This window comes from Camelus dromedarius, chromosome 2 (genome assembly GCF_036321535.1).
Source record: "Camelus dromedarius isolate mCamDro1 chromosome 2, mCamDro1.pat, whole genome shotgun sequence".
Lineage (NCBI taxonomy): Eukaryota > Metazoa > Chordata > Mammalia > Artiodactyla > Camelidae > Camelus > Camelus dromedarius.
The window spans coordinates 43,651,445-43,675,430 of record NC_087437.1 but is presented as its reverse complement, the minus strand read 5'-3'; the positions used below and the strand labels follow the sequence as shown (position 1 = coordinate 43,675,430).

Here is a 23,986-nt window from a genome sequence, read left to right as displayed (position 1 = left end):
TGTAATGAGAACAGTTTTGTGAGCCAAAATACCATGATGATGATTACATAGAAGACATTGTGTCTCGACTTGCTGATCGCTCATTATTTTAGAATAGTTAGCAAAATTGCTAACACATATTAGTTGCACATATTTTAGACTGTAGGAGAAAATGGAGGAAAAAAGTTAGATATGAGTAATTTTGACCATTACAAAGCAGGCAGCAGTCGTCCACTGCATGTGGCTGGGAGTTGAGTGGGGAGGAGGCATGTTGTGTTTAATCTCACAATAGGTGACCCCTTTGAAGGACACGAATAATAAAAAAGGGGACGATAGGACATAGGTCTGGGTAATGAAGAAAGTGACAACTTAATTAATTTCATATGAATATTGACCAAGCCAGATTATTTTATTTATTTTATTCCTACCATCATATGATTTTTTTGAGAAGATGAATGTCATTCTAAGGTATGATTAGTAAAATCTGGTTTTAATTAAATGCTGTTTTTATTATATTATTTTCTATTAAAAGTTAATCTGATTTAATGATTTTGAAGCTTTCTATTTTTGAATACTTTCAGTATTACAGAAACATTTCAAAAATAGTATAAAAAATTACCATGCGCCCTTTCACCCAGGTTTCTCACTTCCTAATATTTTCTTTCCTTCCTTCCTTCTCTCTCTTCATCTTTCCCTACCCCTGTCCCTTTCCTATCAAATCTGAAATCACATGTTGAATTTATTTTCTGTTTAATCTCTTTAACTTCAAACAGTTTGTTGGTCCATATATGCTTCTTTTGACTTTGATACTTTTTGAGAAATATAGGTCAGTTATTGTATAGAATGTCCCTCAGTTAGAGTTTATCTGATGTTCCCTCATGATTATATTTCCTCAGGTTATGAATTTTGGGCAGAAAGACCACAGAAGTAATGATGTTTTCATCTCAGTGCATCATAACAGGAGGCACTTGGTTGATTTTTCCCATGATCATTTGGTTAATGTGGTGAGTTGCCAGGTTTCTCTGTGATTAACATATTATTATTTTTCCCTTTGCAGTTAATAAGTACAAATTTGACAGGTTAGGGAGAGACAATGTGAATATCCTGTTTCTTGTCACACTTTCAACCGCTAATTTAGTATCAGTTCATGATTCTTATCTGAAACAAATATTAAATTCATCACTTGTTTATTATTAGTTGGAACTGGCTGTAAGAAAAAGCCTTTCTTTCTGATTTGCATTCATTTGTACATTCATTCATATCAGTATAGACTCATGGGCTCTTACATTATTCTCAGGGTTATAATTTTTTACTATTATTATTTATTTTGAGGCTGAAATTGTCCCACATTTGTCCAGTGGGAGCCTCTCCATGCTGTTCCTGTGTCGTTCTGACATGTGCCTGTCATCCTTGGGCACCTTCTTACTTCAGCACATTTTTTGCAAAAACCTCTAACTAATTGTTGGGGGTCTTTGACTTCCTTTTGGTTAATATTTTGGAATAGTCTTTTCATATGTAAAGCAATGAAAAATTTTTAGTGATTACAAAATGAAGTAAATTTACAAAGTAATTTAGTAAAGCATATTAAGATTACAAAAACTAATTACAAAAGTCACAAAATATTTTAGTAGTTTCAAAAATAGAAACTGAAGTGTGCTGAATATTGGAGTGTAGGGACACCTCATCTGTGAAAAAGTGGCAAACAATGAGGTCACTGCCAATCTGGAACAACACAATAATCTCACTAACACCACATACAGAAGTGCCAACACCCCAATACAGACACAAACACAGATGTGCACATCAAACCAAACAGGTAGCAATAACAAAGCTATAACTCACCCTAGCTAAAAATAATTTTAGTGACTTAAAGTTTGAGGTTTGAGGTTTATGGAAATAGCATGGTAGTTTAAATTACCTAGATGGTGTCAATAGAATATAATAAAGTCCATGAGGAGGACAAGGGAACAATTCTTTCACTGAACACTTCAAATGCACATTGAAAACCGTATGAGACAGGAAAGATGTAGACAAGACGATTTAGCACCCAGTCTCTGGGCTACCTCCATCTGAACTCTTGCCAAATTATATTATCACTGGTGTATTGGTCTATTTCCCTGAGTAGACAGAGGACATCTTTTTGTTCCTGACACTTAACTTAATTACCACTGAATAAATATTCCATGAAATAATCAATACATAAATAACAAACAAATGAACTTCCTAGCAGGACTCCTATCACGCGGCTCTCTTGCCTGATGGAGAATGTAGCAAAATTTGCATAGCGCCTTTCACTTGCTTGTCCAAATACCCTAGGGACGGGATAATATTAATATATACTATGTTCAATACATTTAGAATCTCCTTTGTAATTTTGGAATAAAAATTTTCTGTTTAAGAAAAAGCCTAAGCACTATAATAATCTTGAATATTTTCTTTTAATCTCAAAAGTCATCAAAACACTTCAGTCATTGCAATGAGACAGAACCTATCTCTGATTCCATCACTTCACTCTCATCCACTGGTTCTTCTCTGCAAAGTACCACTGTTCTTTGGCTTGTTTAAATGGTCAACTCTTATTCAGTCTCGAAGGCTCAGTTCAAATATCGTTGTTGGGAGAAATTTAGACACAGTCCATGTTCCTCTAAATGCCGGGTTTACTCTGGACATCCTTTTATAAGTATATACCAACAGTGGATTGTAATTATTTGTTTGACCCTCTCCCCAGATGGGGCACAGTGCCTTCCCTATAAGAGGTGCACAGCAAGTGTTTGTGAAGTTAAAGGTGACTATTTCTAAGTGCCCTTGATTCCAGAAAAAACAGTTAAAAATGCATATGGCAAGAAAGAACTGGTTAATGATTTCTTTTTATGTATAGCCTGAATAGGTATATAGTTGGACTATTCTGGTTTACAAATACCAGAAAAATCCAGCACCATTCCTAATGTTACGTAGACTCAATCACTAAGGAAAAACTAAACACCCACAAGATAAACCTAATGAAGGTAATATGTTTACTTTCATCTAATACAATTATCCATGATTATAAGCATAATAGATTCAAAGGCGAAAACGAAGAATGGTGTAAGCATTCTGCAACAAATGGTCTACAAACACACGGAGAAAGAGAAAAGCCTCAGGTTAAAAGTAGCGAAGGCTACAACATAAAGACAGTTACACTAAGATACTTCCCAGTAATCAGATCTCTGATTAAATTTGAATGAAAATCCAAATTGTTCACTCTCCCAAATTTCAACTTATGAAGACCTTTTTTTTTTTTTTTAATCTAACTTTTTCTAGGAAGTTTCAATCAGTAGTTTTTAAAAGACAAGCTTGTGAACCCTAGATTAGGGCCATATGGCATGCATTTTGGAGCAGCTGTTAAGCCTACATAAAGGCACTAGAACAGGGGCCCAAAATATCCGGAGGCAAACCACTAATTCCAGCGTCCAGGGCAGCACACCGGCAGCTAGCCTCGGGTAATCTTATTTACTAGCGCCAAAGGGATATGTGATAGGTCTTGATTAGATGTTAACAATAAATCCACCTCATATTGAAAATTGGAATAATTCTTGGCTTTTGGGTTCTACTGAAACCTAAGTAACAGGGTGACACTGGCCCCTGCAACCCATCAGAAATACTGCCTGAAGCCCGAAATCCACTGTTATGTTAACCAGTGAAGGCTCATCGCAGGGGAAATTATTCATGGAACTCGGCCCTCAGTTAGAGAACTTTTTCAAAAGTTTTCCCGGCCCAGTAGTTCCTACAGTAGCTAATGTGGATTTCCAGCTCAGAGGGTCATGGAATGCTGTTCGATAGCGAAGGAAATATTAAAACAAATAGAAGGTCAATTTAGAAGAAGCAATGATCTGAATCTCCCCCAGGGTGCCCTCACATTAAGCTTGGATTGGTAATTGAAAATAAATCTTTTATGTCTGGGTGACAAGGCTGAGGTCCGGTCCTGGGTGCAGTTTTCTCGGAGCATTATACTTTCCAGCTTGAAGTCCCTGTCCTTTTGGGCTGATTTTGACCTGTAATGCCACAGTAGGATGCTGGCTGCCAAGTGATTAGCTATTCAAGAAAAAAAGTGAAACTAATCTCCGTATTAATATACATGAGGTGAAATGAGAAAGAATCTGAGACTTGGAGGCACAGAGACTGATGTAACAAGCTGTGCAGTGAGGCATACTCCCCCGGATCCAGTGGCAGAATCAAACCCCAGAGAGGCAGGGTGACATTTGGCAGAGGTGGTGCAAGAGACAGTTGCTGTGGGCTGAAGTGACAGCTTGATTTTCTAGCACTCTAATGTAAAGAGTTAGTCCTTTTTCAGAATAAAAAGAGCATCCTGTTATTATGCCACTTAGTAAAAGGCATACAAGTGCAGAATTCAGTTTTTTTTCCTTTTACTTTGAGGGTTGGAAGGAAGCTATATTGAAGACAAGGTATGAGTTTTTAAAAACTTTGCTAACTTACAAAGCACATCTACATCAATTTGTAGTTTCTAAAGAACCTATGTATAGCCTATCTGCCCTCTGTTAGAAATGCCCCTTCTTTCTCTTGAAGAGTCAGATAATCATGAAGACCCATTAATATCACAAATAAGAATTTTTATATGAAAATTAGTTCATTAAATCAACATTCATTGGGCACCTCCTTTTTGCCAGACACTCTGATAGTTGCTCAATATATAGTCTAGTAAGACATGTCTCCTGTTATTCAGAAAGTTAGATTTTATTCAAATATTTCTCAAGTGTATTTCTTGGCCTTCCTGCAATCTCACCCCACAGAGAGTATGTGAAAATGATTCTTTAGAATCAGAATGTCTGAGGAAGGTGTCCAGAATCTCTGGGGGTGAAATCTGCACTTTCTACAAGTCCCCAGGTGATTTCCACATACACTAAAATTTGAGAACTATGATGCCTTAAAGGTAAAGAATGTAAGGAATTCCTACCAAAAATATTAGGGCTGGAAAGAATGTTAGTAAGTAACTAGGGCAATCACATAGTTTTACAGATGAGAAAACTGAGCATCAGAGAGTGAATGTAAATTGCCTGATGTCACGCAGCTGTTGAGGACCCCCATTTTCCCATCATTTCCCCCCATTTTCCTATCTTCTAAGCCAAATGTTTGCAAAGGGTAAGAAACAGGCTGTGGGTTTCTTTACTCAGACTTATTCACAACATTGTATATGTCCCCTCTTCTTTTTGTTTGACCAACCAGCTATTTCCATGTAATAGTGTTTTGTGTTATAGGTCTGTGATGGCAAAAGTTTGGTCTATGAAACTACGTACTCTGTTGACCTGCTCTGCAAGGCTACCTTTCATCTGCCCTGAACTATTGTAGACAAGCAGGGGTATTTTTCCATGCAAAAATCAGTTCTCCCACAACAACAACAACAAAATGAATGTGCAAAGTCTATTCTATGCAACTTTATTAACTTTTCTTGCAGTTAAAAATGTTGATTTTTATCTACAAATTATCCTTCTAGTTCCAAAGGAAAGGAAAAGCTGGATTTTAAAATGTGGGGCAATAAAATCCTTCCTATTACTTTTACATTTCTATGTACCTTGGGAAAAATTTTCTCTTATCAATTAACTTTATTATTCTCTTTCCTAGGAAATTCTTTTCTGAGTCGAATTAGCTATGTGATTAAGACAGTTTCCTTTTGTTCTGCACTCAGAGAAGATGGAAAACATCTGGCAGATTTTTCTGGCAGGATATTCAAGGAAAATCTTTACCCTTCAGGCAAAATAGTCCAAATCTTTTTTGTCTACATTGTAGGAATCTATTCCCCAACTCTTATATAAATGTATCAGTACTTGATACAGATGAATATCTGTTGATCAGAGCCAAGTTATAGTAGTTTAATTTGCAATTTATTTGAATAAAGTCAATTATAACAAAAGCAATGTTATAAATTCCATGGAAAATCATTTGCTCTTTAGGTGTTTCACCTGTTATCCAAGCCAAGAGAAAAGTCATTATGCAGCATGCTAAGAATTTTTTTGAGCTTATATAAGGGAAAGGCCGCTGGTATATTGCATTTGACCAGCTCTGCCAGGTGCCATAGGGTTGCTCATTAACCCAGCCCCCTCATAGTGAGGAAATTGTCACGGCACAATGAAGTTGGCCTCCAGGGGGCGCCTCCTCCCAATTTACACAAAGGTGCCTGATGTAGCTGCTGGCCCAAGAGGTCCACAGCAAGCTTCTGCAAATCGTTTAGGATTGTATTTGTGTATAAACAGGCTTAGACTCTTTCCCCATCCCACTCTTCTTACAAAGAAAAAATAATAGTATATTTTACACTGCAAATCGGTCCACTATTAAGTGAACATAATTTGTAAAGTTTTCATTTCTTAGTAACAATTTCTCTGAATATTTTAGAGTTATTAAAAATAGCAGTTTTCTGTTTTGTTAACTGTTGTACATAGTTTCCTTTTGTTTCTTAAAATTAGACTTGGTTAATATTGCACTCCTCAAAGATGAAAAATTCCACCAAAGTGAGTGTGATGGGCTGACTCATGAAAAACAGGCAGCCCCTGTGATAGGTGCAAGTTTGGCAAAAGAGCAAACCTTGACTTCCTACTTAGCTGAGCTGGTACAGTCATTCCATCCTCAATGGTAAAACAAAAAAAGCCCTTTCCTTACTAAAAACAGCATGTCAGATTCCACCAGAGAAACTTCACTCGGAGAAACAAGCACGGCTTCGAGGGTAAGAAGGGGTGATCAGTATTTGATTACATATATCCTAGGTCACAGCCCTCACTTCCCCGAGCTGGGCTGCAGATCCTCTTAAATTATTTGTGATCAGATGCAAAGAATGTTAACTTCTCAAACTCAGCTTCCAGACCCAGCACCAAGCCTGCTCCACTAGTGCAACCTCCTTCTCCTTCCCTTTTTTCCAGCCTCTTTGATTCAGCCAAGTCAGACTTCTATTCCTTTTTCCCCCAGAGTCTTCCTCCAGGCTATCAGCTACATCCGTGTTCTACTTGTATTTCATTTGCCACCTGAAAGTTTCTCTGCACTCCAGTCTCACTCCTCAAGCTACCATTTTTTTCTTTTACAACCCTTTCCCCTGAACACAAACAGATCCCTAATTTAAACCAAATAAATAAAATTCAAATTTAAAAAACATTTTAATATATACACTATAAAAAGTTATATATATATAATATATAATATATATGGTCTTTCCAGAATACTAATTACATGATTTTTACTAATGCCTATTCTATTATATAGAAATTAATAATAATTATTTTCCTATATAATATAACTATGTCCTCTGTAATATAACTAGAATTTATTGAGAATCTTACATTATGCTAGGTGCCTGGTTAAGTGCTTTGCATACTGTATTTCATTTTACTTAGATAATAACCCTAAATAGTAGGTAAAGGTTTGAGGTCACCTAGTGAGTTAACGACAGGGTAAGACTTAAAGGCTTTGTCCTGGAAAAAAGCATGCACTTAATATTTTGAAAATGAAGTTTTGCCTTTATGTATGATCTTTTTTAAGCAAACTATTCCTCTGCTATAGCAATCTAAAGGATGACTTTTCCTGGGCTTCTGAGCATTTCTCTTCTGAACACTTAACTTTTTTCTCCTTTAACAAATCATCCAACCTATATAACCTCCTTTCATTCCTTGATAATATAATCTTCTCCTTACCCTAGGTCATACAGTAGAACAAATGCATGCTCCATTTGTGACAATGAAACACAGCAGCCTCCTTCTTACAGGACAAAGGCACAATCAGAGAAGAGAAAAATAACTAAGCAAAAAAGGAAAGTGAGAGAAAACTCCCCTGGTTTTAAACATAACTCAGCAGAAAATTTGTCTTTCATCTAAAGTATTTCCAGGCTAATGACTTGTGGTTTCTTCAGCCTTCATTTAAGTAGAACAGGACTCACTTTTCATAAAGCAGGTAAGTGGATAAAGTCCTTATTCATTTCCACATTAATTTTAAAGGGACTGTGAACTAGCTTCACTTGATATCAGCACTCATCTCAGAGAGAGCCGGCTGTCAGAGCTCCTGGGGACAGAGCTGTCTCGTCTTATTTCAGGAGAGGGGTATGTTCCTTGGTCATGCAGCTTAAAGAGATTGGCATTAGATCTCTGCCCTGAGTGCTCCGTTCTTCATGTCTTCTGCACAGGACCATGCAGTTCTTGGGGGGAGGGTTCTCTTAATTATTAGAATAGGTCTTAGAGTTCAGCTCAAGAGAAAACGCACTGGAGCATGTGACAGGCACAGCACTGGGCACTGAGTTTAGAGAGGCATGGAAAAAAAGCAACACGTAGATTAGAACAATCACAGTATAATAAAAATGAAGGAAGAAATGCAGTTCTCAGCTTGCTGCTGTTCATAAAGGAAGCAGTGACATAATATCGAAGACGGGAGAAGGGCACTATACAACAGGTGTTTTGACATCGAGCAATAGGAACTTCAGGTGTGCTCCATTTCGTTCAGAGTCTAAGGCTGTATCATTAACAGACAAAGGCGTGGGCACCAATACGACTGTTATAGTCTCTTTAGGGCTCCTCACAAGTTTCATATGAAACTTTCAGTTGTATATGGGGCCATCACAAATCTTTTGGGCATGGAGAAGCCACAGAGTAGAAGGCAGAGAAGCAAGAGTGGGGAAAATGACCGTATGGGAGTAATATAAAGAACTCTAATGTCAAGACTGTATACTGGATTACTGTGTCCATTTTTGATTCTAACCTCCCACACTATAATCTGAAATACCATCTTTATACTAAAATTCTTTATTTTGCAATAAGTCCCCAGTACATATCCTAAAAAAATCATAAGTATTCAATACACGTTTGCTGAATTGGAGGCTATTCATAGTTATTGTGGATAATCTTTATAAATAATTATGTACATGATTCTTTTCCATATTAGAATATAAACATTTGAATGAGATTGAGGGGAGGGAAAAAATCATATTTATAGCCCCTGCCAGCCTCTAGCACATGGCAGGCCATCATCTATAGGAGGACACGATGTATGCGTGAATTTGGGTATCATTTCTCCTTGGTCAAAATGGGATCTTGATCTGGCTGAGCTCCACTTGCAAATGTGAAGGTGGAGCTGGAAGTCGGGCTCCTGTCAGTTCCGAAGCTGAACTAATTGTGCAGTGATCCACATCACTCACTAACACAGTCAGCATGGAGGAATGAGTCACAACTGGTCTGTTTATTTCTTGCGTACAGACACAGGCTAAAAACATGTCCTGTGGATGATAACTTTTTTCGAGAATCTGTCATTTACCTATATCACACAGCTGCAAATTTTTAGGCAAACTTACAGACACTCTCAGTCCTCCTTCAGATGAGGTCAGACATTGGAGCAAAGCAGAGCAGAAGCCATCACTGTGGAGACTGAAAACGCTAGTCTTTCAGAGGTGGGAGGCTTCCCGCTGAGATGGCTGTTAGTGACTTCCTGTGATAGCTGTCATGGCTGTTGGCTTAGGCTCTCTATCTCATCTCCGAGCTAGGCTGCTTGACTGGTGAATGATGAATGCAAGTTGGTCTAGCTGACAGCTGTCTACTACCCAGGGACTATAGATAACTGTAAGTAAAGTTAAAAGAGTGGAGAGACTTCCCGGCTGCACTGATAAAATCATTTAGATGAGAAGTTTGCATAAGAGGTAGAATTGTGGGAGAGAGCTAAGACAAGAAGGATGTGCCACAAAGTCCTCCATAAAGATTCTGAGAAACAGATTCTTAAGGGAGAAATGGAGGTGGGCTTTTCTCTCAAAGATCTTGAACATACCTTCTGCCAGATAAGAGTGAAGAACTGATCTTAAGAAGCAAATGAGGGAGTGGCGAGACTGTTGAGGTCAAGGATTATTTTTACAGTTTCTAGGACATGTGTATCCCTAGGGCTTACCATATAATAGGCTCTCGATAAACATACATGGACTTGAAATGAAAATGGGCACAGAACTGTCAAGACTAGAGAATCACCATTGACGTTGGTATCTAAGTAATGCCTAAAAACAAAGACGACTCATAAATTTTATTGGCATTATAAAGAAGTATAGGCAATCTTCCCTAATGCATGATTGATTCACAGTAATTTAGAGAATGCTTAAGATGTATCAGTCTTCAGATTTGGAAATGCTCCAATTAAATAGGCACTTGAGCTACTGGTTGTTGAGGATTATTCTATTCCGTATGCCTACCTGGTCCATAACATAACAATGATAAGGATCAATGGGCACTTAAATTGGATTAGCTCCACGCACTTGTCACTTTCCTCTCTTTGGTTCGTACTGATTCTGTCCATCAGTGAGACCATCTGCTGATTGTCAGAGCCATTTTTCCCACTGCAACAAACTTAACCTCCCATTAATTCATGAGTATAATTCCTCTAGAATCCAGAAAAATTTCTTATTAAAAATGGAACTAAGGTTATCCTGGTGAGTTTTTTCATAAAGCATAGCCTGCCTATTCTTCACACAAAAGTTTGTCTGCATGTGGAAAGCTGGTTTTGCAGTTATAACCAGTTGGATTTAGAGATAAGATCATATATAGAGCAACCAATATGCTCAAAGATCAATGACTTCATTTCCATTAAATTTGACTTAGTCGAAATAGGTAAGTAAATATGTGGTGGGAATCCTGCCGCTTCTGCATTTCTTTTAGATCCTTCTGCTTTCTTCTAACCTCAGCAGGCCCTAACCAGGGCCAACACTGCCATTCTTATTTCTAAAATACTTGTTTGGGGACTAGCTAAATAATCTGATGAGTGAATGACTACTGGGTGTTTAGGAGTCACTTAATGTGTATCCCTAGGGTTTGTCACATAATAGGTAGTCAAGAAATATACCCTGAATTGAATAAAAAAATGGGCCCAATTTTGTCAAAGTTACAGAATCACCTTTGGTGTTAATCTCCAAGTAATGCCAATTAGGTTACAATTAGGTAACATATTAGGTTACTGTATTAGGTAATATTTTCATGTAATAGGAGACTTTTGGAGACAATATTCGGAGATGGTTGTAAGTCTTAAGAATGTGAAAAATAATTAGGCAGAATATTTGAATCAAAACATAAATTGATCAATTTGTTCATATAGAGAACTTACGGAACTTACTTTTAGAAGACACCTAGAGCTGTAATCCTTGATATGGATAATATTTACTAGTGATATTGAGAATTGGGAATCAATTTCATCATTACTTCATAGTCTTTGTAAGGATAATTGTATCTATATCTATTGAGTTACTGTGTATTTAGAGACCATATTTATTTTCTTCATGGTTTTTAATTCCAGGTGAAAACTATTAAACCAGTAATATTTTCCCAGATGATACTGGCTGGGAAAAAACCAGAAGACTACAGTTTTAAAACAGAAGACTGCTTTAATAAACAGTTGCCTATTAATACTCAGCAGTAACTGGCAATATGTTCTTCCAAAGGTTTTTAGAATTGGTAGAACGGGATGCCTAATACCGAGTTCACTCATGGTGCCCTCCCCACCATCTCGACAGAAAGCTTACGTCATGTTTCATCTGTTAGACAACAGCAGCTATGTAGGAGAGCTGGTTAAAAAAAAAAAGTAGGGGTGGTTGCCTCTTGAATTAAAAATCACAGAGACTCTAAATGCCACTTCGGAAGAAATGAGTGCTATGAATCTACACTTCCCAAATGGAATCCAGGGAGATTAAGCTACTGCTGGTGGCACATCTGTTACACAAAACAGCTGCATCAGAGGGTATAGATTAAAATAGAAATAGATGGTGTAGATGCTCTTTTGGCTCCAGAACATCCTTATAAAACACCTAGTCACACACAGTCTCCCTCTAATTTTCTAGCAACAATTTAAATAAATACAAGATGTCAGACAATAGTCCCAGTTCAGGGAAAAAAAGGGCTTCAATTCCACCCAAGTTAATTGAGGCTAGAATCATTCCTGCGACATCTACGGCAATTTCACATTGGTGCACTTCAATTAAGGAATAATAAGAGTGCAAAGTAATTTATACTCATAGATTAGATGTCCTCTGTGAAAAATTACCGATTAACTCAAAGGCGGCCTCTGGAGTGCTCACCAAGCATTTTAATGGGGGTCTCTCTCTCACCTCTTGTCCTAATATCTGGTCAGAAACTAGCAACACTCTAAATTTGCCTTTTAAAAGACTCAATATACCTGTTTTGCACATCTATGACATCCCCTTTAAAAAATTCTCTAAACCACAATTGTTTTGCAGTAATCAATTTTAATCATCTCTTATTTTTCTATTATTTTCCCTACACTTTTTTTTCCCTTTTGTTTCGATTCTCCCAGTTTTACTTAGTGTGAAAGGGCATTTTCTTCAATGAAATAACAATAAAAAGACATTTTTGGGGGGAGGAGAATAATATTGTTATTCAGTTGTTCTGTGTTGTATTTCCACCTCAATGAGCACACATAACTCTCAACAATAGAAAACGTGGTGTTTGTAGTAGAGAGCAGATTCTTAATTACTGTTTTCTCCAATCCCAAGTTTTAAGCCTTAGTAGATGATGATTTATAGAGAATTTTGTGCATAATATTTGACCTTTTTAAACTCTCCACAAATTAAGCAGGAGGATTATCATTTGATTATCTGTTCTCAAATCAGTACTGTCTTCTTTAAGTGTCTAAAGGCATGGTTAAGAAACATTAAATAAAGGGGAGAAAGGCTGAAAGTAGCTTTATTGAAACCATTACTCCCTTTCCCTTCATCAGTTATTATCTGAAGAAAAACAAACTAAAACATAAAAGAAAATCTGCATGTATATTTTATGAGGAAAAGAAGTGGTCTACTTTCAGTAGTCAGTAATTGTTCTAAGAGATGAAAGACCAAAAAAACATAAGGGAAACACGTTGACTTGCCCCTTTTCCCGGGGATGATGTTAAGTGTCAGAGAGCTTGGACCTGGTAAGTCAGAAAATCTGGATGCTAAGGGGAGTTCTGCCAGGTATTAAGGATACGAGTCTTGGTGAACATTCTGAGTTTTCTGAAGAGCGGCCAGTACCTCAGTAGGCTGTTGTGCTGGCTAAATTGCATTCCATGTGCTGACTCTGTGCGCTCAGGGCAGCTGCCATTTTTGTAGGGCACTTTTCAAACAGGACCCCAGAAGAACTTCTAAAATGTTTGTTTCTATCTGCAACAAGTATTCGGCAGCTCTTTTTCTAAGAATGAGGAATTACTTATGTTGTCATTAGTGAGAGCCTGTGGCACCACCAACCTAATGTGACCTTCACAGAACGTATTAGGAAAGTTTAAAGAGAAGTTGGGATGGAAAAAGCAATAGAGAGGGGCATTTCAAGAAAGAAAAGGCCCTTCCATCCCCAGTACCCACTCTAAAAACAAACAAACAAACAAACAAACCTAATTACTAACCCCCTAAAAAAAATTTAAAAGAAAAAGAAAAAGGCCCAGGGGCAGGGACCTAGCTAATTAAATGTTAGGTAAAAATTTCTGAGCTTACAGTCATTAAAATGTGGTTCTGTGTTTGGCTTGGAAGTCTTGCTTGTGGCAGCAGTGAACTTACGCTGCTTATTTATTTAAACCCATGATTGCCATAGTGCCTAAGTCTTCAGCCTCCCACACACAAGCCTGGAAAGCCACTTAAGTCATTCTGTGAGCCCTGGATCCGGGAAGATAGACATGTTTAAAAGGAAGAATTTAAAGATGATCTTCATCTTCTCTGATGCAAAGGGTTATCAAAGCAGTAGGCAAAGGACATACTTTTTCTAGAAATTAGAAATGTCTGTAAGTGAACATTTAAATATGCCAGTGGCTCGGGCCTGTTTAGATCTTCCACTTAGCTTTGCAAGGCTTGTGATTAAAAATGGTGTTATTAACATTAATTAAACAACCCCAACACACCCTCTCTCAACTTCCCTCAAATAATGGAAAAGACATAGAGAAATAAATGGCTTTAAATGATGATAAAAATCAAGTTAAACTCTGCCAAGCATCTTGGAGAACCTGGAACTGATCATAAAGTTGATCAAACTGGGTTTTATTAATTTAACACCTACAGATCATTTATGATCCACCAGGCAGTTTAAGCAACTTACAAATGTTGACTCACTCGATCCTGATTAATCTTACTAGGTCAGCATTGTTAATATCAGGTAAAATCACAGTTGATTAGTAGCAGAGCCTGGATTTGAACTCAGATGCTCTGACTCCAAAGTCCATGCTCGAAACCAATACACTCTGCTGCTGTGAAGACTAGATTATAGGCTGCTTTCTGGGGCAGAGCTGTGGTGTTCTGCCAGCACACAGCCAGATCGGCAAGGATGTGTGTATAGGTGGCTTTATTGATTTAGAACCTGTCTCCCCCAAAACTGTAAGATCCTGGAGGTCTCCTCTGTGATAATTTTGTTCTTGTATATGTTAAGTACCAGGAAAGTGTTCAAAAAATTTTTTTTTTATTAGCAGGTAAGTGTATGCCTGAATGCTGGCTTCCGGCTCAGAAGTCTGAGGTCAACATCTACATTCATCTCTACAGCATGAGAACTGCCTTTTTTTAAAAAAAAATTAATTGTCTTTTTTTTTTAATGAAAAAAGCAGTACACTAAAGAAAACTTGAAACCTGAAAAAGAAAACAAAAATAGAAACATGAAATGGAGAAAAAAATAAATCACTCAGTTCTTACTAGAAAGACAGGAAAACAAAGAGTTAGGTTATGAAATAAGAATTTTAAAACAATATGGAAAGTTATTAAATTTCCTAGTAGTTAAAATGATTATAATAGGACTTTATTCATCTCTGCTTTTCTAGGACGAAAATAAAGGAGAAAAATAAAGGGGAAAAAACGATTGTGTTCAAAGTGGTGTAGAACTCTCAAATCTAACTTTTGTCATTTTTAGCAACTGTTAGACTAGGACAGAACTTGTTATTTTAAGTAGACACTAAATAAGTCATGAGACACCATCTCAGTTGTAAAGTGGAAGATGTGGCACAAAGAATACATTTTGGAAACTGGTGGAAGTGTGGGAGCAGAACAGAAACAGCTGAGGAAAAAGGTAGAATCTAGCATCTCCCCTGGGTTGGTTGCAGAATTCCCCTGACGAGACATTGTCCATCTAGGTTCCTGAGTTGGGACCAAAGTATGGAAAGAATCATAAATCCTCTTACATATATAATGTTCTTGAATTATTTCAAGATGAATGCAAGCGTGGTATTAATTCTGAGCCCTTGAATATCTGAGAATAGGAATTTTGTTGTGTGTAATATCTTTGGGTCACATTGTTTTTGCCTGAAACTCTATGTTTGCTGTTCTGTTGTCTTCTGGAATGAAGCTGGAGAGAGGGCTGGCCGGGGTGATTTTTTTTCTTTTCCAGGTATCTTATTGTGCATTGGTTTTGTTGTTTTCTTTATGGACTTTATGGGGGGGAGGGGTTGAAAAAATGAGAGTATGCATTTTTCAATCTTTGTAATTAAAAATTTTTTAGGGCTGGTCTAAATGTGGGTATCTCTTTTCAGTCTTTGCTTATAGTAAAGGAGACTCTTTCAATTTGGATATTTAAGCCATTTTTTCAACTCAGTAAAATTCTTCCCCAATACAGTTCATAATTTTTCCATTCCAATGTTTGTATCTTTCTTAGAAAACTCTACTATTCTAAAGTGAGTTTTCTATATTTTAATAGCATACCTATCATTTTCTACCCCCTCATTTCTACTCTGTTTTCCTCTTTATCCCTATATTACGAGTGGGCTGTTTAAGTAAGACCTCCATGTCAGTGAATCAGTTTTCTACCATATTGATTGTACTCTTTATTAACGTCAATCATTGTGGATTTAAAATCTGCCACTATTATTTAATTCTCTTGATATCCTTCCTTATTTCACTACCCATTTTTTTAAGGTCACCCTGATGTCTTTTATTTCAATCTATTTTCTTCAAGTTGATTTATACCTCCGGTTCAGAGGTAATATATTATACATTCTAGGAAGAATGTCAGATTTCTAAAATTATATTCTGGCTTCGGCACCATTTTCAGAGGGCTGCTTTTCTTTTAGTGTGGGGTACCTTTCTCTTGCTTGATAATGTTTTTAAATAGGAAAATATTTTTTATTTTTGATGTTTTTGCCTTCTTTCCTTGAGCATGGTATCCAAGTCAAATTACGACTTTTGATTTGTTTTCAGTCCTACTCAGTCAACTTTTCCACTGGAAAAATTCCCTTCTTAGATCTAAGACTGGATCGCTGGTTGGTGGTTCCTCTACATGACTTGGTTTTTAGTGTCTACAAATTGAGGGTCTGCCTCTCTCACCAAAACACAAAGAAATAAATGCTAAAACACATAAAGAAATAATAACAATTGTATTAGCTAGCATTCTTTTAATTTCTGAAAGGGGAAACATTTTTAAAGGAATCAAGCAAAAAAAAAAAGCAACAAAATAAAAGGCACTTATTGGGTCATATAATAAAATAACTGAAAAGTCAAGTGGCATCATGCAAAGGTGAATCCAAAGGTTTAAGCCCTACCATCAGGCCCCTCTCTTGCATGAGTTCTAGAAACAAGGGGCCAAGCGTAGGTCAGTACAGTATAAACATGCTAGACGCAAAGATGTAAGTTCTCATTTTAGGCAACACATCATCCTGCCTTTTAGCTACAGGTATGGAATGGATATGTAACCAGCTCCGAAGTAGGTTATTAATGACCAGAGCCAAGCCATTTCACCCACCCTATTGAGGAGTAACCATACAGTCAGTGTAGATGACATTCCATTTGAGAATAAGTAAAGGAAATTAAAGAGAGACTGAGAGAGAAAGGGACAGATAGAGAATATTATCTACATGACTGACAGTGAGTGCTCATCTCTAAAAATTATTTACCATTGGGATTGGGAAACAAATATAAACAATACTATTTTGCATTCTCCATAGGGTACAAAAATATACAGTATATGAAATTAGATTACAAAGTCATAAAAATAAAATAAGACAACTGGAAATGAAATCTGTAAGGAGGAAAAACACTTAAGAAGCTCCCCTTAGAATAAAAGGACAAAGATATAAAAACAAAGAACAGAAATTAGAGATTGAGAAAATGGCCATGTAACCTTGGAGTTACAGTTACACATTTTAGAGGAAAATAGCATCAGGGCAGTTGCAAAGTAAGCAATTCACAGGTAATAATGAGCCATGCAAATATTTAAGTACAAGGATGATATCTCTCTGGGTTTAAAAATGAATATTCTAATGGCCTAGATTTAAAAGATACAAGTATATGAACACCTACTAGAACAAAATTTTTGAATCGCAAGGATAATTAATACATTCTATTGTCAACCATTACAGGTAAAAAAGTTCCCTACAAAGGAATAAAAGTCTGACTAGCAACTGACTTCTTTGAGACACGAACTAGCTGGAGACAATAGAAAAGGTGCTGCAGAGTTTTCAGGGCAGATCAATTTATGACGTAAAATGTTTTATCCTGACTGAGTATTTATTCACACATGAAAAGACAGAGTAGTTTCAGGTATGCTTGGCTCAGAAATCATGTCCTTTTTGCAGATATTACTTAAAGAAGAACTCCAGCTTACTGAATGATGAATTAGAACTCAGAATTTAAAAACTGGAAAATTGTGTCAATAAAGGACTGGTGTGATGCAAAATTGTTAAACAGAGTTAACTATATATAATTATTATTCTAAATAATCATAGCTTTAGACTGACAAATGGATAAAACATAAAACATTATTGGAATAGAAGCAGTATAAGCTATAAACAAAAACTAATGTGAATTTTTAGGTCTAAACAAGTAGATTATATTAACAAGGCCTTTAAATTGAGAGGGCAGTAAATAATGGTGAAGACAAAGTATCTGAGATTCTCTACATTAAATTAGGAAAGCAAAAATGATTTAATTTTGACTTTACCCATGAATTAACCATAAATATTGTTTGTAATTTCTTAAAAGCAACTCACTAGAATTCAAGTTCCATGTCTTTTGTGTTTTGATTGCTGATGTACCTCAGCTGCCTAGAACATTTCCTCTCATGTAATAGGTGCTCAATATATATTAGTTGAATGAATTAATTAATGAACTTACCCTCAGAGTTAGAAGCATGGTGTGTATGTGTATTTACTTTTATAGATTTGGAAATTGCTATACTCACTGGAAAACTAAAAGTAAAGCCACAGAATCCAAAAAGTAAAAACTAAGAAAATAAAGAGAACTATCAGACATGATAACTAAGATAAAGAATAATAAAAACTAAAGCTAAAATAAGTAAAGCCAAGCAGAGTGGCATTGGCAGTAGATAAAAGTCGGATAAATTCTACCTTTAAAAGATGAAGAATTTCTGACTGTTTAAGGAACAAAATCCAAATACATGCTGATCATAAGCAACATGCAAAAAAAAAAAAATTAAAAATCCATGGGCGGACAAGCATTACAAGGTAAACAAGCTAAAAGCAAGCATTGGGCAGTATTAAATTTAGATAAAGTAAAAGTCAAGAAAGAAAATATTAAATAACTTATTTTTTTCCCAAAGGAAAATCCACATTCTGGATCAGAGTTATAACCAACAATGAAAATAGTTGTCAATATTTATATGACAAAGAGAACAACACTAAAACATGTAAAATAAAGAAAATTTAAAAGTAATAAGGGAAGCATGGGTAGAAGTACAATTATTTCAAAGACTTTTATGTAACTCTTTGAGCATTTGACAGACTATGTAGGAAATACATATGGACATAGAGAATTCGAATTACATGATCTGAATTACAAACTGCTTGGATTACAGGTTGAATTGATTTGCCTGTATTGAACCATAAGCTCCCTATAGAGAACACAAGTTCATTTCAAGCACCTAGATCCTATTTACCAAAATTGATTATATGCTAGCCCTCAGACCTTTACAGATTTCAAAAAGCATATCAGTAATATTCATTCCATCATTTATTTATTACTATTTATTGAGGGCCCACCGTGTACTAGCACTCTTCCAAGCACTGGTGTTACAGCAGTGAAAAACACAGACCTACTCCCTGCCTTCTTGAACTTTAATTCTGGGTGAGGGAGACAGGAATAAACTCATAACAGGAAATATATTGAATAGCAGATAGTGAAAAGTGCTAGAGAGAAAAATAAAGGAGAGTAAAGGGGAACGATGTGGGGGGTGAGTGATGATTTGGTAAGAGTTTGCTTTCTTTCTTGCCTTTTTGGGGTCATTTTTCTCAAACCTCCTGAGAATTTGGGCTATTCTTAGCTCTGCTTTTTAAGAAAACACTATTCTATTTGGCGTGAAGCCTTTTGTAATTTTACATAAGTTGTCTGACCATAATACAGAGGATAACTTAACAAACCCACACTTTTAACATTCAAGTAGCAACCGTAAGTCCTATTTTTAATCACAAAGGACATAAATCAATAAAATAACAAGCCTATTAAGGAGGATTTTCCATTTTTAATTAAAACAGATCCCTTATTTCACTTTTTCTGGGTCTTGGGAGTCTGCACTTATGATGCATCTGACTAGGATATTACAAGAGGATAATTGGATGCCATGTACTAAAAAAGGTCTGTTAAACCACTGAGCTGGACTCACGTTATCTCAACAAACACAGAGAAGTGCTGGAGGGTGAACAAGTAACTGAATTGAGAAGTATGTGCTCTCCATTGTTCCCTGCTTCACTCCAGCCTCACTGGAGTTAATTATTACTACTCCCTAGAACTGAGGTTTCAGGAGGAAGAGAAGTTCAGGGGAAGGAGACGGAAAGTGTGGGAGTTACACACTTTGCATATACCAAGAAGGGGTAGGGAGGTGGACAATTCTTGTTTAATCCCCTATTTCACTGGGTTAAATGTTCCTAAGAGTAGATTTCAAAATGAATTTAGGGGAGACATCCTTAAACTTCAGGGCATATGAAATCTGTATGAGTTCTCAGCTCAAGTCAGTGACAAGGTGGAGAAAATTCAGACTGAATGCTCTGCATGTTGGTTTGATGATGTGTTAATACTAAAAAACAAAACAAACAAAAAGCTAGCCATCATTAGAACTGTAAGAGCAATGATTGCAATTGTCTTTTATTTTTTTACAAAGTCTAGAAGGACAGGCTATAAAAATATGCATCAAAGGAAGAAACATGAAGGGTAATTATTTTAAAATTTGAGATATAAGATAATTTTAGGAAGAGAAGAGTTCCCTATATATTTTTAAATTGCAGTTATAAACTGCACAATTTTATTTTGCATTAATTTGGTGCTAAAATCATAACTGAGTGATTTAGTGGGGAAGGACTAAATTTCATATTCTTTTATTCACATGGAGCTTAAAGTAGGTTACTGCAAAGAAATATAGAAAATTAAAGTTTAAATGCCCACATAAAGAATAAAAGGAAAAAGAAACTATATGTCAACATGTCATAGGCACAACCAAAAAAATAAGCTAGAAAGTAGCATAGAATACAGATTGTAATAAATACTGAATTTGCATTATTACTAAAGAAGTAAATGGATGGGGTGGTAATAATGACCACTCTTCAGGGATCTGGCATTCACTAAACGCCATCTTCAGTGCAGGGCTCTTTCTGGGTTGAAATTCCCATATTTGCAAATCACTCCTTTGGCTTAAGAGGACACATATCTAAGTATTCAGCTTTCACTATGCCATAAAGCCAAGGAATGTGCAATCCCATAATTTTACAGAAGATTAACCCAGACTTAGAAAGGCAAACCCATTTTTCTCTACAACCACCAGGAAGAGGAACCTTGCAGGTGGAGCCAAGATGACAAAAGGGGCAAGGGTGGAGCACGCGAGGCCAGCTTGACTTAGAAGCAGCATCCTAGCTTGGGGCTCTGGGATGACAGAAGGTATGAGAGCCCTGGAGATCAGGAATCATGAGTCTAGAGACACAGGGATTAGGGGAGAACGATGCTGTGCAGAGAAGATTAGAACTCCCCAAAGGCAAAATCCACCTTTTACCACTCCTCCAATGCCAGCCTGGTTGGCAGCCTCCCATCTTGAACATCGCAGACACGATGCTTTGGGAAACTTTGGAAGAGTCTGTTGTTCAGACTATTTGTGTCCCCTCCACCATCAGTACCTCTTTTTTTGTCGTGAGCTAGTCATCCACATCCTAGACTCCTAAGGTCCTAATTTTCACCATTCCCCTTTGTAAATCCATCCTTAGTGAGCTGATTCTGATAAACATCAATCAAAAAATTAAATTCCATTTAACTAAATATTCATTTTTAAGCACCTAGGTACTCTGAGAATACAGAGGCAAATAAGATGCAGTCTGTGCAGGTCAATAAGGAGCACAGACCTCTAATAAAATAGAGTGTGACAAGTATAACAATGAAAGGTGTAAAAAAAAAAACAGTGAAGTTGCCAAAAAGAAACCTAGGGAAGTCTTCCTGGAGGAAATGATATAGCTGGTTTTTGCAGGATAATAAAAACAAAAGCTATCATTTATTGAGTATTTCTGTGTAGTTGGTAGAAGCCACATTATGAAGGATCACACGTGCCACGCTAAAAAGCTTCTCTTCTAATCTTCCACCGTGAGGGCTCAATGCCGGGCTTTAACAAGCAAGGGGAGACGGGTTATGTGGATAACCTACCAACTTGGCATCGACATGGAAGGTGTACGGGAGAAATGTAAGGCTAGAGAGAGGGAGCTCACTGCAAAGGCTATTGGATTATTCTTAGTGTGGAATGATGTCACCTAAAACTAAAGCCAAAATAATGAGAAGGGAAAACAGCAGATGTTTTATTGCAAATAAACAACAGTTTAATCTGCTCCTCTTCGAGGCGTATTGGCATAGTTTCAAGGATTGTACCTTCACTAAACTTGGACATTTTTGGAGTCCTAGGGGGGCACTGTTAACAATTATATCTAGAGGGGAGGTAGAAACCAAGGTAACCTGTTTAAATTAGTTTTAAGGAACTAGCAGTAGACTGACAGGTCATTTAGAGGTGGAAAGGAAAGAGACAGCTCAGAATGCCAAAAGATACAAGTGGTCACCTCTTAAGGACTGCCCTGCAGGAACCTAACTCCACCTGATCTTTTGGAAAGCGAAGGGCAGATATGTGTACTTTCCCAGCTATGACTATCAGATATAAAGCTACTTAACATTTAGAAGCTTCCAGACTTATTGTAACAACTAATTTTTCACTGAGGTGATTTCTCAACACCATGCATTTTCCTGAGACTCTCATTTGCTCTTTCTTGGGACATCCCTCAGTCGTCTCTGAGTCCTCAGAGGGACAAAGCTAAGGGGGCAGAATATTGCCTTGGCCTAGCTGTGCCGTGTTGGAGACAGCAGAGGCTTTCGCAAACCTCTCCTTAGAGCTTGAACAGCATAAACTTTGAGCTGCTGCTCCTGGACAGCACATTGACACTGAAATGAAAGGCGAAAATATCAGAAGACATTCTGCATCAATGGATACAATTTTGTCCCTTTTGAATGTATTAGAAAACTTCCTGCCATGTGGATTAGGAATTAAATTAATTTCCATAAGCCAATCATATGCTAATATTTTAGAATATTTTGCCGTGTTTCATAATGTCACTTGTAATCACATTTCCATAGTTTTAAAAAGTATTTAAGTGACAGTAATAGCAGTATATGCCATTGTTGGAGAATTAGAGAAAAGAAAACTATAAAAAAAAATTATCCATAATTTCTTCATCTGAGTATCTATGTTAAATGATAAGAGAATTTCTTGCCTTTATATCTGCAATATGTCCAACTTTCATTTGACTTCTTCACTTAAAATTGTAGCAGAAATAATTCCCTATGCCATTAAAGTCACTTCCAAGTATGTTACATAATAATAGGCTAATGCTTTGCCTTACAGGTGTACGATGATTTATAATCATCTCTCTATATTTAAACATTTAGATTGATGCCATTATGTCACTAAAACAAATAGTGCTGAGGTAAACATTTTTGGACATAAATCAGTTTTTTTTTATGTATTCTGATCATCTTTAGATTTTTATTAGGGAAAACACTGAGAAGAGCTCTATTCATATTTTAAGGTGGATATACATCATGAAATTTGTTTCAAGAAAGTTTAAATCACCTTACATACCAGACATTGTGAATGTTAGGTCCCTATCGTTGTATTACTCTTAGCACTGGGTATTATAATTTTTGTAATCATCTCTGATAACCGCATGGGGGGAAATGGCATCACATTTTTTTTTAATTTGTATTTCTCTGATTTTTAGTGAGGCTGCAAATCTTCTCATGTTGTTCATGAATACATTGACGCTTTCCTGATTGAAATTTTCCAGGGAAATACTCATCTCAATTCTCAGTCAGCTTTAGAAGTTGAATGCAGTATTTTTTTAGTTTTACACCTCTCCAGTGACGGGAGCTCCTTAGGCACCGAGGAAGGTGGTGTGCACACAGTGGGTGTCAGGACCTATCAAGGTGAGAGCCGTACTTGCACCTCACTTCACTGCCACCCATGGATATGAGAGGCTTTCACTTGTAGGAAAATTTTCTGGAAAAAAGTATCTGAAGACTATAGTGAAATGGGAAAAAATTTTTTTTTGATCAGAAGGAATTTAAGAACTTTTCTGAACTTCTTTTAATTCATGAATTTAGGATGAGTGTGTTTCTTGCCAAATTAATATCACACAAGAACTGGAGGCTCAACTATATTCTGCTCATACAGGAGTAGAGAGATAGGTTCCCATACGCAGGCGATCAGCAACAACAATCGCAGGCTTAGGTAAACCCAGCCTAAGAAGCAGTAATTACCTTTCCACCAAAAAAAAAAAAAAAACCTTGTAAGAGTGATATCACATAATCACAATTACAATAAGGTGGAAATGTATTATATTCTTTTGCTTTGTTCTTGCTGAAAACTTCCTTAAATTAATTAGCAAATCCTACAAATACATATACCTGCTAGATTTTTTTTTTTTCAGCTTCATTGACAGGAGAATTTTGCCTAAGACAAAGACCTGAAAGAAAGTATATTATGCCTCAAATAAAGCTACTAATACAAACTTATCATTTCAGTTTTATTAATTTGGGAAT

General features: G+C 36.6%; 1 protein-coding gene across 12 annotated transcripts in view; it reads right to left on the bottom strand.

Moving 5' to 3' along the window:
* Positions 1-23,986, bottom strand: part of NLGN1 (neuroligin 1) — a 765,362-nt gene that overhangs the window by 15,679 nt on the left and 725,697 nt on the right. The gene's annotated exons all lie outside the window — the stretch shown is intronic.